General features: G+C 36.9%; 1 long non-coding RNA gene and 1 pseudogene across 2 annotated transcripts; both read right to left on the bottom strand.

Moving 5' to 3' along the window:
- Window positions 1-4,378: 4,378 nt before the first annotated feature.
- LOC139187596 (uncharacterized) lies at window positions 4,379-6,511 on the bottom strand. The gene is made up of 3 exons (XR_011582557.1): window positions 6,382-6,511; window positions 5,898-6,094; window positions 4,379-4,645 (listed from the first exon to the last, which is right to left on the bottom strand). It is a non-coding gene; the product is annotated as an uncharacterized lncRNA (long non-coding RNA).
- Window positions 6,512-8,900: 2,389 nt separating this feature from the next.
- On the bottom strand, window positions 8,901-13,895 carry LOC103420470 (putative elongation factor TypA-like SVR3, chloroplastic; annotated as a pseudogene). Its single transcript, XR_011582556.1, has 9 exons — window positions 13,585-13,895; window positions 13,226-13,335; window positions 12,925-13,128; window positions 12,659-12,835; window positions 12,262-12,414; window positions 11,467-11,556; window positions 11,014-11,148; window positions 10,814-10,930; window positions 8,901-9,137 (listed from the first exon to the last, which is right to left on the bottom strand). The product of XR_011582556.1 is annotated as a putative elongation factor TypA-like SVR3, chloroplastic (transcript).
- Window positions 13,896-14,513: the final 618 nt, after the last annotated feature.

Genomic DNA, 14,513 nt, shown 5'->3' with positions numbered 1-14,513 from the left:
ACAATATTAATATTTTAATAAACAGTACATGACCATATTTGCCTCCGTCTCCAACCGAGGGCCAAAGGGCTAGAGGGCTCGTTTTAGCCCTGTCACAAAAAACCGTCTCTAACCGAGAGCCATAGGGCTAAACATAATTTATTATTTAAATTTAAAAACTACAACAACTTAAATTTAAAAACAACAACTTAAATTTAAAAACTACAACTTATATTTAAAAACTACAACTAAAATTTAAAAACGACAAATTAAATTTAAAAACTACAACAACTTAAATTTAATATCTATAATCAACATCATCTTCATCATCCGTCATCGTAGGAGTATAGTCAAAGGTAAACAACTGGGGAGTGATCCTTAAATGTATATTCCCATCTCTACCTAGAACGAGGCTTTTTGAGAGCTCACTGGCTTTGAGTTCCGTCGGAACTCCGAAGTTAAGCGAGAAAGGGGCCAGAGCACTCCCAGGATGGGTGACCCACTAGGAAGCTATTCGTGAGTTCCCAAAAACAAAACCATGAGGGAATGGTAAGCCCAAAGCGGACAATATCGTGCTACGGTGGAGCGGGCCCGGGAAGTGATCCACCCCGGGCCGGGATGTGACAATATTAATATTTTAATAAACAGTACATGACCATATTTGCCTCCGTCTCCAACCGAGGGCCAAAGGGCTAGAGGGCTCGTTTTAGCCCTGTCACAAAAAACCGTCTCTAACCGAGAGCCATAGGGCTAAACATAATTTATTATTTAAATTTAAAAACTACAACAACTTAAATTTAAAAACAACAACTTAAATTTAAAAACTACAACTTATATTTAAAAACTACAACTAAAATTTAAAAACGACAAATTAAATTTAAAAACTACAACAACTTAAATTTAATATCTATAATCAACATCATCTTCATCATCCGTCATCGTAGGAGTATAGTCAAAGGTAAACAACTGGGGAGTGATCCTTAAATGTATATTCCCATCTCTACCTAGAACGAGGCTTTTTGAGAGCTCACTGGCTTTGAGTTCCGTCGGAACTCCGAAGTTAAGCGAGAAAGGGGCCAGAGCACTCCCAGGATGGGTGACCCACTAGGAAGCTATTCGTGAGTTCCCAAAAACAAAACCATGAGGGAATGGTAAGCCCAAAGCGGACAATATCGTGCTACGGTGGAGCGGGCCCGGGAAGTGATCCACCCCGGGCCGGGATGTGACAATATTAATATTTTAATAAACAGTACATGACCATATTTGCCTCCGTCTCCAACCGAGGGCCAAAGGGCTAGAGGGCTCGTTTTAGCCCTGTCACAAAAAACCGTCTCTAACCGAGAGCCATAGGGCTAAACATAATTTATTATTTAAATTTAAAAACTACAACAACTTAAATTTAAAAACAACAACTTAAATTTAAAAACTACAACTTATATTTAAAAACTACAACTAAAATTTAAAAACGACAAATTAAATTTAAAAACTACAACAACTTAAATTTAATATCTATAATCAACATCATCTTCATCATCCGTCATCGTAGGAGTATAGTCAAAGGTAAACAACTGTCGTCAACTCATAATTTCTTTTTTTTTTCCTATCAAAATAGGCCTTACTCATTGGAGTGTAATTCAAAGTGTTCATTTTCATATTCTTATCATCCATCTCTTCTTGTATTTGTTTGGCCCGTTTTTCATGCCTACACTTCCTTTCTTCCACCTCAAGGGCATTTTGCCCCGCCAATAATCGCAATGAGGCCGCCACTTCATGTTGAGCGGCGTAATCATCATTTGCCTTACCTTTTTCCTTCAACCTTCGCGCCTTGTTTCGTCCCATAACCCTAGGTATGGAACCTTCACCCGAAGATGGATTTTCTACTCTTGTTTGTTGAATGGTTGGAGATCCATCTTCATCCATATCTGCAGCTGAGAATGCAGTTCCAAACACCGGCGTAGGAGCTATCTGTGGTGGATCTTCAAATAACACCCACCCTTTACAAATTTCCCAACAACTGTGAAACTGAAAAGGTTTCGAGCTGCTCTCCATATACAATTCCTCCGCTTGACGTACCTAAAAAAAATTAAAGGAAATTAATTTATGAAATTAAATGTAATATAATTAAATATTTAAAATAAATTGTGAAAACACTTACTTCGTTATAGTAATTAGCACCGCTTTCATGTCTACTTGCGGCTGCTAACAATGCTTGATGTCATTTGTTCAAACTTGGCTGAAGATGTTTCTTCCATCTTGAAGAACAACTCTCGTGATTTTGAATATTCACTGGAGTGGTGCCTTCATAGAACTCTAAATATTTTTTGGACACACTAGTCCAAACACTATCATTTGTTTGACAATTCCTCCTCACACTATCTTCCGACACCCATCTATAAGCCTTGCAAAGAGCGTCATCTTCTTTTCGGGTCCAAGCCCTACCTTTCATTGCAAACGAGGCCATTTGAAAATTATTGAAATTGAAGGATAGATTTTTGAAAGAGGAAAGAAAATATAAGAATTGAAATGGTGTAGGAATGGTGAAAATTTTGTGAGGAATGGTGAATGAATGGTTTAAGTATTTATAGGAAAAAAATAAGAAAAAGGCCCAAAAAACCTAAAAAAATTTGAATCCAACGGTAACTAGCGCCAGCTAGCTGACGTCAGCTAGCAATTGGATTTAATATAAATATATTACTGTTGGTTATAACCGACAGTAATACATTTATATTAAATATTATAAATGTATTTATGTCGGTTATAACCAACAGGATAGATGGTTTTCCGGCCAACCCCGACTAGCTAGCTGGCTGTATGCAGCCAACCCTCCAACCCTCTTCGATTTCATGGGCCCTCTCAGATTTCACAGCCCTCTGGCCTAACCCTCGATAGAAGATGATTTTCGAACTATTTTCAGCCTTCTAACCTTTTGGACCCTTCAATTGGAGATGGTCTTAGGTGCCGACACGTTATGCATTCAGTTGGTAAGAGTTACCTATTCTCTCCCTCTCGTTATATGCAAACTGCAACCACCACTGCTAAAAAATGTAAGTTTATGCACACGTGGCTCGATTGCAATGATATGCCGTTCAGAGTAGACCTTCTAGAAGCCAACTAATAAATTAGTGAGAGCGACTAAAATATTGCCTCATTTGAACTCCGTATATATCCCTGCCCTGCCACTTTACACAAATTATCTCACAAGGGTAGACTGGTCAAATCATGGAATTTTTTTAGGAAACTTTAACGAAAAGCACCTGGTACTGTTCACTTTAACGAAAAACCATATTTTTACACTAAAAAGTCAATCATATTACTATTCACTTTACCCTTTATTTTGTCCTTATCATTAAAACTCAAAGTTTTCAAGCCCTTTTCATTAGTTTTCCTATTTTTTTATGGCGTTTATTGACAGCCGAGGCGCGCCAGCCAACCATTATTTGCCAAACTATTAGAGCAACTCCACCCATGGAGCCCTTCCCCCTGGCAATCCACTATTCAATCCACCCTATTGAACAATAACTGCCTTAAATGAATAGTAACTGTCATAAATGAACAGTAATTGTCATTTGCATCTCCACCCTTTGAGCCCTCCCCCTGGCAATAGACAATTAAAATAATAGTTTTTTTTGTTTGTTTAAATAATACAAAATAAAATTATTTGTAATTTCGGATAAGAATTCTTAAATCGTTCTCGTTGCGCCACGTGTCTTTTTATCCAAAAAAACAATTATTTAGCGAAAGATTTCGATAAGATTTTTATCCAATGTTATCGTGTCATGTGTCGTTATCTTTTTAGAATCCTTGGTAAAAATAAATAATTTTTTATACATTAAAAATATTATAATATTAATCCAATTAAAAAAAAATTTTAAAAAAAACAAAAAAAAAACAAAAACCCGAACCAGTTCCATTTCTTCCACCTCTCCTCCCACCCCCGAGAACCCCCTGCAAAAACCAGAGCCCAGCTACCTCCCCCCCCCCCCCCCCCCCGCGACGACCCACCCCCCTTCCGCACCCATGGAAGCCCAGCTCCGGTCCCCCCCCCTCTCTCTCTCTCTCTCTCTCTCTCTGACACAAAAAAAATAAAAAATTGCAAAGCCCTCGGGCCACAGGCCCGTCGACTCCCCACCCCCCCTTCGCTCGGGCTCCCACCGTCGCTCGGGCTCCACACAGCTGGAGCTCAGTCCACAGGGCCTCGGGCCCTTTCCTCTCCACTGTCCCCCGAGCAACCAGCAAGGCTGGAGTTGCTCTTAGAACTTATTTAGTTTTTGTAAACAAAGTTATAGAATTGTCCTTTCTTACGGCTTAATAGTATGTTTTTCACTTACAAGTGAGTGGTATTCTTTAGTCTGGTTTTAGTAGTATTTTCGACTTAGTAAACAATATAAAATACAACCAATTAATATTGCAAAACTTTGCTTACTCCTTCTCCTTCATGTTTAAACATTATATCGCAGCTTACTCAAATGAGTTATCCAATGAGCTTTGCCAGCATAATCATCGGTTCAAATCATATATATTTACGAAAACTGACTGCCTGTTTGATTTCTTTGCTTTGGGTTCTTGCACATTCGGATACTTGCAGGAGTGACCTCCACCAATTCATCCTCTTGAATATACTCAATGCAGTCATCCAGGCTGTCGTCCAATGGGGTGTCAAGAATCACTGCACAGAGAAATGGGAGATTCAAGATTATTAAATGCTATGAACTGACGCTTGCTTCTGCAGATTTACAAACTCAAGAAAATTGAATTTCTTATAGGAAGTTTAGAAGGAAACAAGAGAACCCAACCATTTTATAACCAATCAATGCCTAGGTAGATTATTGAAGCGGGAAATTGGAGAGACCTTTCAGAAATATTAGTCTAATAAAAGGCCTATTGCACTGGTTCTGACAAATATTAAGTATAATGTTGAGAATATCGCGTTTAAGAAGGGAAAAATTGAACAAAACTTCGGAAATCGAAAACAAATAACCAAGACAAATAACACTAAGAATCAACGTGGTTCGGCTATATGTGCCTACGTCCACGGGACAGCAACAACAATCTTTCACTATATCAATAATGAGTACAACCAATAATCTTACCAAGTCTCTAGAATTATGACTGGACGAAAAACCTGAAAGAACAAGAACAAGAAATACACTATCTCTTTTCTTTTCTCTTGCACACACTTTACAATATTCTCTTACTCTAATCCCTTGAGTGGTATACAATTTATTGTTTTGCTCCTCTCAAAACTAGTACAATAGCCCCTTTATGTAGACATAATAAAGGTCATCTTCAATAAGGATTATTAATCCTAATTGGGATCTAGTTATGAATCATTCTCCAACTGAGAAACAACTTTAATTGGGAAACCAACTCCAATTAGGAAAACAACTCCAATTGGGAAAACCACTTCAATTGGGAAAACCACTAAATCTTCCAAGTCTATAATCCCTAATAGACTTGGGACATTTTATCATGGGCTGGAAAAAACCCAACACATAAGACACCATTAAACTTAAGAAACATCAAATATCCCGTTCTCCTCACAAATACAAGGATAATTTTGTTGTGGAAAAAAATGAAAGTGGACATCTGAAACATGTAGAGCAAAACCAAAATTATTATGATAAAAATTCAATCTATCTGGGTGAGTACTATGTTTATTGGGTCTCCCTAAAAGTACCATTAACAATGGGATAAATAGCTTACGAAGTAACAACATGGTTAGACATAATTGAATTATTAGGAAAAAAATTTAGTTTTTATTATTTACTCGGCATTATTGCCTTAAAACAGCTAAACCTCACCGATATATATTTTTGGTCAACATATCATATCTTTAATAAATGTAAACTTAACAATATCAAAAGGGATTCACGCAATAGACAGGAAATAAAATAAAAGGTACTGTAGTTTCTTCTCACCTGTTTGTTCTTTGTTGGAACGGATATTTGTTGCAGCCTTCTTCTTATACACACATTAAGGGACAAGTCCCCAGGCCGCTGACGGATGCCAACTATCTGACCTTTATAAACTTTCACGCTGGGACCAATAAACAACTGCCCCCTCTCCTCTGAGCTAGAAATGGCATAAGAAGTACTCGTTCCACCTCAAAGGCAACCTGAAAATAAATTTTTCACAATTCAATTATCCTGAGGGGAGACATACATGCAAGTCACATATATGATCTTTATTGTTATTTTGGATGACGGAAATGCTTGACCTTGAGTAGTCGCTTCAATGAAAAATTAGGTTAAAATCATCTAAACTTTAGATGTGCAAAAGTGTGACAAGTGATAATAACAACTACTGTAATCATTACCATAACCGATATTGGCAAAAGGCTTTCACCACCAAGACTTGTAAACTTAAACATCAAAATAATGAATTCTATATCGAAAAAGTTACCAGTGAACCCTGATCCCGGGTCCACAGCTATCAAATATTGTGTTGAGAATTGCAGTGCCACAAGAAGCTGTTAAAATTGCATTTCGCAAACCAAGAAGGCCACGATTTGGAATTTTATATTTGAAGAAGGCCACAAGAAGCTGTCAAATATTGTGTTCAGACATAGTGCATGCATAAAGTCCATACATATATTCAGATCAGATGTTGCATTCACCAAGCAGAAAATTCAAGTAATAACTGTCATTGGCCATAATCAGAAAACAAAAATAAGGAGAGTACATGCCACAGTACCCACTGCGGGGGAAAGGGACCATTTTTTAACAGATGACGATTAAGTATTAGTTTACTAATGTTCTTTTGGTTACAATCTAATCATTTCAAAACTAGACATGTGCTAGTAAGAGACTTCTACATTGAAATGTATCTGCACCAGTTCAGGAAAAGAGTGAAACTGACAAGCAATTGTGGTAGAGAAATCACAGTAAATATCTAACGGAAAAAAATCTTTCTCACAAGATCTTCATTATGGGCTGGATCTTCAGGGGCAAGGTCAACTAATGTGCATTACATATGTAGGGGAAAATGCGAGGGTGCATGGATATTGCACCTGCAGAAACAGATGCATAAAATTATAGCTTGGCAACTGAATTCTAGGTAATTACCGTATATTTACAAAATATCTTATCTTTTACAGTATGCAAACTTTTGTTGCACCCTAACCACTGCTAGAGTTATAAAGAAAATTATGCTCTAAATATTATCACGTGCTCGCTCATTGCCTCTGATTCTACTTTATGCATTCACATTGAATTTATAAAAGATGATTAGTTAAAGATGAAAACGGAAGCCGGAAAAAGTCTACACACCCAACTCCTTGCATATCAAACATCTGCGCCCGCCTTTTGCCAAGAAGCTCAACAACAGGGCCCATGTGTTATTCTGGCACCTCCACAGTGGCTATCTGCAAGCAATCCACATGACATAAATGAGTGATATCAGATGAGTGCTAGCATGATTCGTAACTTATAGGGGATATTGCCCTCAAGAAAAAGAAAAGTATTTGGCAATATTGTTACTACATTTGTAATTCTGAACGAGCTACGCTTCGCAGTTCTTAAGGACTAAGCAATGCAATTATAATATATTTAAGTAGTATGACAAGTGCCCTATTTTGATTCCAATTCATTCAAAATGGAAAGAAATATTGTTCTTCAACCGTGACAGTAAGTATTTCTACCATTCACCCATTTCGTACACATAAGAAACAACAAAGTTTCAACACTCACCTCATATGGTTCCAGCAATTTGTCATTCACCCTTTTGTTAATAACTTTGGGGGGTCCCATCATGAATTCATATCCTTCTCTTCGCCTGAATTGAATAATAGAGAAACCCGATTGTATAATAATACTCACATGTTCTCGATCAATATGGTAATATGTAAAGTACCTCATCCACTAATGTTAGGGTAAAATTGGCTATTTCTAAACAAAACATCTGAGTCTGTAATCTTAGACTAGTACATATTTTTCGTTGTAATTATTTTAGTCTAAGTTTGTCTCTTGGCTCTCTATCACAAAACTGGCAAGCGTTTCAGAGACATCCACTCAGGTATGTTTGCACGCATGCATCCAACTACATCTATATCACATGTTATTGTATTTGGGATAGGACTTTTACTCATTGTATGTTTTATCTTTTTAGAATGACTTATCCCATCTATATTAATTATTAAATCATGTTTTCAAACTTATCTGATTGCGTGTTTGGTGAGAGTCATCTAACTACATGGATTGCTATCTTTATCAGATAGTGTCGTCCGTATCATTTGGAAATGGGTGTCGTGCTTTGGTTTATATATATGAGAGGTCAGGGGGCTTGAAAAATAGTGCCGCATATTTATGTATTTATAAGGAAGGTCAGGAACTGTTTTGATGGAAGCCGCATATGCATATAACCTGTTTTCCTTGATAAAAGTTTGAGAGGCAGCGTCTTGGTGTTTTGAATAAGGAAAAATCTTTTTTGATATTGCTGCTATCTTGTGGTTTCAACAGCATGCGTTTTTAAAGAGAAAATATTATTTTCATGCTGTTTTCAATTAAGGTTTTAATTGAATGTCAATTATGAAAATGTGCCTTGTGATTTTCGTAATTGATTGTTTTTGCAAATAAACACTTCATCATATAAACATCCTGCATGATCGAGTTAGTATCTTGCAAAGTTCAAGAAAAAGGTGATTGACGATCACGTTAGTGTCGTGCTACTTCAACTCGAAGACTAAAGAGAGATTGAGTAGCAAAGCGCGGAGACAAAACTGCCTACTAGTATGCATGTCTAGTTGATGAGTTTTGTAAGTCTTTCTGTACTTATTTCTCTTAGTGTTTGTCCTGACTTAGGAGCCCGAGGATTTTCCCAGTGATGGGTTTTGCCTCGTTAAATCCTACATCATGTGTACACGTTTTATTTATCGTTTTAATTGCATATGAGTATGATAGTTTGATATGTGATATGAATGTGGATTTAATTTGAAAACAGAAAATTAAATTGAAAATTGAATTGGATTTTTAAATTGAAACCTATTCACCCCCCTCTAGGTTAAACTAGTACCATCCTAGAACTTTCAACTAACAATCCTAGAACTTTCAACTAACAATGAAGGTATCTGCTGTTTCGCCATCTTCAACCTTCATTACCAAGTTACGCTCAAGCTCACGAGAAGGGCGATCTCATAAGTTCCTGCTTGTAACATACTTACCCTGAAAAGTACAAAATAAATTTCCAATCATTGTCACACATGACAAAGGTCCCTTGATCACTGCATTTTGTGCCAGAACTAATTACCAGTAGGACATTAAAAAATATATGAACCATTGACCAGGCAGATACTGAAGTTGTCAGATATATTGCATGCTATGTAGCTAGACTATCAATCAAGGACCACTGATTAGGTGGACTCTCATTTTAATCTACTGTGACATTCTAACATCATACTATGCAAAAATGTGACAATTGAACATTTACCCAATTTTGACCAAATACAAAAAATATTACCCTATATATATGTTAATACAAAATCATCTCGATTACTCAGTAATGCATCTTTAAAGTGCAGGTTCCAATCACTAATGTCCTTATATCTTCTGCTGCATTCACCAACAGGGTAAATACTTTAGCCTTTAGTATGTAGAATGACGTTTAGGAGGTTTAGGAGTCAGGTTTTAACAGTAAAGTCTCGGATGAGAGATTTAATGATAAAGTACCAAGCCGTTCCAATGCTCCTATAAGACTTGGAATACCAGATGTGCGATGTTAAGCATTCTCAACAATATAGTCCAATATAAACTGTACATTTTAAGTATTCTCAACAACAGAAAATCTTATGTCGTAAAGGTCGTACCCAGTGCACAAGGCTTCCGCTTTACGTAGGGTCTGGGAGAGGTGAATGTCGGCTAGCATTACCCCCATTTATGGAGAGGCTGCTCCCAAGTCTCGAACCCGAGACCTACCGCTCATGGACAAAGGCACTTGCCATCGCACCAAGTACGACCTCAACAGAAAATCTTATGTGAGACGTGTATATCTATGAGCGACGGGATGTTGGGAAGGAAAAAGGGAATGCAAATACATGAGAGAGCCAGGATGCTCGGAAAGAGATTATGATGTTAATGAACACAGTAAGCCACTCAATTTATTAACATAGTTTGAGAAACCGTTGGATGGAAATAATACATGCATACGTATTTTTAAAGGCTCATTTTGAATAGGGATCCCTTCCGAGGAGAATTAAAAGGGTGCATTGTTTGACTTTGCAAGAGGTCGCACTTGGTGCGATAGCAAGTGCCTTCGCCCATGAGCAGTAGGTCTCGGGTTCGAGACTTGGGAGCAGCCTCTCCATAAAATGGGGGTAAGGCTAGCCGACATTCATCTCTCCTAGACCCTGCGTAAAGCGGGAGCCTTGTGCATTGGGTACGACCTTTATTGTTTGACTTTGCAAAATGGTCAGGCTACCGAACTGTCTAAGTTTTAGACTCCCATCTAAGAATCATCTCTGGAAAAAAAAATTCAAAAAGTTGGAAATTGTTTGCCCATTTGATATCATCATCTATATTTTAGTTCTTAATGAAAAGACTCTGTTTGTCTATATATTTGATCAAAATTAGATGACTGATTTCAGAATTGTTGGTTTTTTACAAAGATGATCCACGAATACGAGACTAAAAAATGAAGAGCTTGGATCAATGACCGCATTGAGGATTGGGCCCACATGTGATCCCATCATCAAAAGAGATCCCTATTGATAAGGTGACTCTGTACTTTACAAAACGCAGATTGTTCAATATTCTGGCTTGACCAAAGGAAATCTTAAGGAATTGGGGAAAGTTATCATAGTATGAGACAGTAAACATTAGCAGAAACTATTTTATAGGCATACCTCACGTCCAACAAACGGTGAAGTGTTTATGGAAAAAGCCATTTTCACTGTTGGTTCCTCAACCCTAATGTCGGGTAATGGCGTCCCAGAGATCTTACAAGCAATTGTCTCACCAATCTGAGTAAATTAAAAAATATTAAATAAACCATGAAATAACTCTCAAATTTATAAAATTGTGATAGCATCAACAAAGTTATAACCTGAATATCATTGATTCCACAAACAGCACATATATCACCGGCCTCCACACTTTCTGCGGGAACCCTACTAAACTTCTCATACACAAAAAGCTCACTAACTCTTGCAACTCGACATGCATCTTCTGAGGTGCATACCTATAAAATCACATCATAAGCAGAAACTTAGAAAACTTGTTTCTTTTCCTGTATTGAAGAAAATGCATTAAGATGAACATGAACTTTATGCATTCCTTTTATTTTTGAAAATGAACTTTAATCATGAAGACAAGGATACAATCTTAAAAAATCAGAATAAACGTATAAAAATATTACTAATAAGGGTTAAATATTAACAGCAATAATCAGATATCATGAAAACAATATCCCAAGCTACTTAATTTGGTGAAGAAAAGAAATGAAAAGAAAACGCTAGAATGTAATGTTGACCATGTTTCAGATTTGGCTCAAACTCACCTTCACATCCACCCCTTTCCTCAGAACCCCAGCATGCAAACGTCCAATAACTATTCGTCCTTTATGTTCATCATACTCGATATTTGTAACCTGCATTGTTTTGATTAAAATTAAATACAGAATAAGCTATAGATGCCTAAGTTGAATATTAAGAAAACTCGAGAAATAAACAGAGTAAAAGCACATGCAGCTAAGTTTCATAGTAGCAAGTTAAAGCTATACAAGTATTATGGTATTATGATGACAAATAAAAACTTTTAGTAGTGCAGTTCATTTTGCCTTCCCTAGACATACTACCCAATCATTTTAATATGGACCAGAAATTTTGTAATACATAACAGTCAAATATAGCCATCAACTTTCTTCATTTTCCTGAAATGTAGTAAAAGGTCTTCTTGGTCTGAAAGCACATCAGAAACTTGACAAGTAATTAAGGAAACTCACTCTTCCAGAGTTATGCAAGCAGCAGCTCACATTGCCTTGGATGATTTACAAATATCAACAGGTGTTATGGACGTAAGAACAATTAATATAAATTTCTTGTTCTTCATCTTCCACTTATCAATTTCAATCAGTCAAGATGTTAAAGAGTCTAAGCCTCCTTTGACTCTTCTCTGATACTTAAAAAGAAGGGTATCCCATATAGGTCTTTACATCAAAAGCCTTGTAACCTAATTATATTGACTAGCCTTTCTTGATACAAAAATAGTTTCTTGATCCAGAGTTTACCGTCACGTAGTAAATATTTATGAAATAAAAGGAGAAAGAACGATGATATTATCAAAAAGTACTGACAAGCATTTGAAGTGCACCATCTTTGTCAATAGCAGGTCCAGGTATGCATCTCATTTGGGCCTCAAAAAGCGGTCCAAGATCATCTGCCAAATTATCAGCTGACAACCCAGCTTTTCCTTTAATCCCATTAGCATATATTGCTTGGAAATCACACTGCAAGCAAAACGATGAGATTAGACTTTTTAGCTTTCCCAATCTGATCAAGATTCAATCATTCAAAACGTGTTTTAAAAGGAAAGTTGTGGCTATTATATTCAACAATAACCACAAACTAGTTCCTAGTATTCCAAGATACCATTCCAACGCCCCAAATACATTGTTTCAAAGGCATAGGAGTCAAAATAATGCACCCAGTTTGAGAAACAAATTATGATCCAAAGGACAATTACTTTGTTACCTGTTCATCAGTCGCATTTAGTTCAATGAATAGTTCAAAAGTGGAATTGATGACAAAATCTGGACAAGCTGAAGGCCTGTCAATCTTATTAACAACGACAACAACTGCATGGCCAAATTCTAGAGCCTTCTTCAAAACAAATCTTGTCTGTGGCATCGGGCCCTCAACAGAATCTACCTAAAAACACAAAGCAAGCAAACTGCTGATTTCAAAAGCACCAGACATATGGATTACAAGCCAAAGCAACAGAAAGTGCAAAAGGGTACCACTAGAAGAATCCCTTCCACCATATTGAGGATGCGTTCGACTTCGCCTCCAAAGTCAGAATGTCCAGGAGTATCAATTATATTAATCTTTGAGTCTTTATAAGCAATAGAGGTATTTTTGCTTAGTATAGTAATCCCCCCTTCACGCTCTAGATCATTCAAGTCCATTATCCTTTCCTGTACAAATTGTTTATCACGAAAGACCTGCGCAAAAGCCCCTAACAATGTCATTAAGAAATTTAGAAATACAAAAACCTAAAAAATATAGACATGAAGAATTTTCATGAGGTTTATACTCTACCTTTGATTGCCTCAACATCGCATCAACCAAAGTTGTTTTTCCATGGTTGACATGCGCTACGATTGCTATGTTCCTTATGTCAGTTCTCCTCATCAACTTACTCCTCCTCTCTAAGACAAGAACCAAGTTCCCAATCAGATTAACCTTACCCACCATTCCCAACCAACACACACACACACAATCTACAAATCAAGCACGAAAACAACCTCCATCGCTACAAGACTATTTCGAAGACAAATTCTGAGACCAATGTGCTCTACATACGAAATTACGTAACGAATTGGTGCAGAAAATAGGAAAATAACGAACAGAGGCATGGAAATGAAAGATTGCAAGAGAAGATGACGAAGAGAATGTACCCGTTTCAATGGCGGCGGCTTCGGTGGCTTCAGAGACGGAGCATTTGATTTGGCGGGTGAGCGGAGAAGCGTTAGCGGAGTTTGAGTGTGGTGGTTTTGGCGGTTGAGGAAGAAGGTAAGGTGAAGCCGAAGAGTTGCTTGGCGACTGGAAGAGGAGAGGAAAGGCTGGTGCTTCTAGGGTTTGGGATGGAGAAGGAGGAGCTGTGGAAGCTGCAGGTTGCCATCTCCATGGCTCTCACTCACTCTTCGCTCGCAGTGGCTCAGCCTCAGGGAGAGAGATAAAGAGGAAATTTGGCAAGCGTGGCTGCTATTGGAACTTCCAAAGCAAAACAAATAGGGTGAAGTGACGATTTAGTCTTTGAATTATTACCTTAATAAAAATTAGGTTTTTAAATTATTTTTTCAGTAAATTAAGTCCTTAAATTCATTAAAATTTGCTAATTTCATCCCTACTATTATATTCAAATCTATTTTGTCCAATTTTTTTTCAACTTAAGTCACTTGATACACTTTAGAGTGTAATACCGTCATTTTCTTGCCTATGAGCCCTTCACATTTCATATAGGTTGTGAATCTAACATCTAATTTACCCTCCAAAGTTAACTTATACTATTTCTTATGAAAAACTACCAATTTACCTTCCAAAGTTAACTCCATACACTATTTCTTTATGGAAAACTACCAATCTACCCTCTAATGTGTATCATATGCAAGTAACGTGACTTAAATTGACATAAAATTGAATATAATAGCTTTGAATATAATATTAGAGATGTAATTGGCAGATTTTTATAATTCAAGGACTAATTTTTCTGAAAAAAAATAGTTTAGCGACCTAATTTTCACTGAAGTGATAATTCAAAGACTAAATTGGCAATTCACCCAAACAAATAAAAAATGAAAAAAATTATTTGAACCCACATACCTCT

Source organism: Malus domestica, chromosome 07 (assembly GCF_042453785.1).
Source record: "Malus domestica chromosome 07, GDT2T_hap1".
Classification (NCBI taxonomy): Eukaryota; Viridiplantae; Streptophyta; class Magnoliopsida; order Rosales; family Rosaceae; genus Malus; species Malus domestica.
The sequence above is the reverse complement of the archived record's forward strand: the minus strand, read 5'-3'. Positions and strand labels throughout refer to the sequence as shown.